Genomic DNA, 2,500 nt, shown 5'->3' on the forward strand with positions numbered 1-2,500 from the left:
AGCTGAAAAATACTGTGCCCACTTCCTTATCCGCTGATGTGCCCTTGGTCTCCTGCAACTTTTGAAGGCAATCTTGGGTCTTAAAAGCAACTCCACCCCCTCCTCTCTCTTCTTTTGATACTTCAATTTTGCATTTGAGAGCCGTGCTTTTGATCTTGAGACAAAATTGTGTGTTCCTTGCTGGTAAGCACGTCGAGACTGCGATTCAATAATTTTCCGCATGGAGTGAACATATTTGCCAATTGCGTCAAAAATTCGCTTGCTCATCTCGTTGTCTAACTTGCTGTGTTGTCCCGGATTCCATTTTTTTGTAGCAAAAATTAAGTCGCACTGAGGTTTGAGCAAAGGTCGCATGCTTGCGTCTGTCAGGATTAAAAAATCGAATCCGTAATTTACAGCAGTCTTAAAGGTTTTCTGATGTACGAAAACCGCCGTTCTCCTTGGCTTCTTTTTGTGTCATGTCAACTGTGGGAGCATGTCAACTGTGAGATACTGATAAGTCAAGCGACGCGATCCTTTCACCTTAATGAACACGTACGAGGCGTACGTGGCCAAAACGGTTGTAGCAAATGTTAGGTACTAGGTATTTACTTGACCAGGGCCACTTTTGCACGTTTTCACTGCTTTCTCTTGGTAAGGCAAGTGAAAAGTCACAACTTCCAAAAGATTTTCCATTGTTGCACAGTAACCCCTGGTCTCTAACGTTTATATATTTAGATCTTGGGTCCATCACAATCGCATCATCTTCGCCACTGTCTTGCACGCTCTTTTCAGGTATAACTTGATGCCAGACAATTTTCAAAGAACCTCGCCCGATGCACCGTTGACCTTTCTGAAGTCGATCAACTCATCACGTTTGTGTAACCCAGTCGCCCACTATGTCCAAGATTGCACTCCTCTTGCAAAAGTCAACAAACTTAAACAGTAGGCTCTGGGAGCACTGGTTAATATAAAGATCTAGCCAAGCCTAAAAGCGGAGCTCCCTGGTTATTTATTCTTACTGCTTGTAGGGTTAGTGAAAATAAAAGGTTTTCGAATTGTCCGCGTTTTGGTGTTTCCGGTTACTCCTTAAATGAAATATTTTTCTTCGCTTTCTTCTGTAGAAAAATTAATTGCCTCACAAGTGAAAAACACGGTGAATTTCACGCAAAATACCGATATGAATGTGATATCAGTTTTTAAAGCGAATTTTACTATGGAATTCACCAGTTTGGCAATGAATTTTCTTGAATTGCATGAATTTTAAAAGAAAACAATCACATTCTCAGCGAGCGAATGGAAAAGGAAAAAAAAGCCATTTCAGAGTCAACTGTCAATAGCCAGCGAATAGGAATCAAAATAAAATTAGAAACTGTCGGGAAAATTTGTCAGTTCAAGGTCAAAAAAGAGTTTTACTGATGTAGTTTATTCCGCTATAAAACCAAAATTTCTCGCATCCATGGGTTACCATATTTTCTTAATTATGATTCTCTGCGCGCCCTCAGCGTGTGCGGAGCTCCGTAAAATTCCCTACTTTGAATCAATTCCTCCGTTTCTTAACAGTAAAATTTTGAGAAACTTAAAATACCCATTGACAATCTTCTGAGCAGCACCATTTTTCTTGAAACGGCCACCACATCTAGTCATTTAAGTGGTTAATTGTTCGCAACGTTGGCTAGATGGTAAAAACCAAGGCACTAATCTAGCGCCTTCTTTTGGGCGTAGGGACGATACATCACCATCTGTACTTGAACCGGACGTTTGTGGACATTTCGAAAGAATTTGTAGCAAACTGCTTTGACGCGAAAAGTTTGTGTCCCCTACAGCAACATTGACTTTGAAATCTACGGTGCCCATGAGGGACACACCTTCCTCCATTAATTCAGCCACATATTACAAGGAGTTACCAGGAGCCCATCTGGAGCGTGCAACTTCCATACAGCGTCTGTGAAACGGCGTTTTCACAAGAAGGTTTATTTTTAGACTAGCCCTTCCCGCGAATTAGGTCAAAAAACAAAGGCAGTTCCGGTTCGGTGACCCTATGACGTCAGCTTAATTTCTTGCGATTGGTCATCGTGCTCTTGTGGGAGTCTCATTAGCGGGAAATTCAATCTAAAAATAACCTTACTTGTGAAAACGCCGTTGCACGAAAATAGGTAAGTTGCACGCTCCGATTGATAGGCTCCTGGAGTTACTCAAATTGCAAAATAAAATGCACTGGAAACAAATTAAAATAAATGCTGACTTCACTCCCACAATCACAATCCCACTCTGAAAACAAAATATATCTGGCACACTGCACTAACACACACCTAAAAAGAATCCTCACACACTGCAAACGAAAAAACTTTTGCACACCGCAAACAAAATATCTTCGCACACTGCAAACAAAATAAATCCCCACACTGCAAACAAAATGTCATCGCGCACAACAAAAAAAATCCTCGCACAGTGCAAACCAAAAGCCTTTGCACACAAAAAATATATCTTCTCACACTGCAGACAAAGTATTCTTACAAAC

The sequence above is a fragment of the Montipora foliosa genome, unplaced genomic scaffold, assembly GCF_036669935.1.
Source record: "Montipora foliosa isolate CH-2021 unplaced genomic scaffold, ASM3666993v2 scaffold_382, whole genome shotgun sequence".
Taxonomy (NCBI): Eukaryota; Metazoa; Cnidaria; class Anthozoa; order Scleractinia; family Acroporidae; genus Montipora; species Montipora foliosa.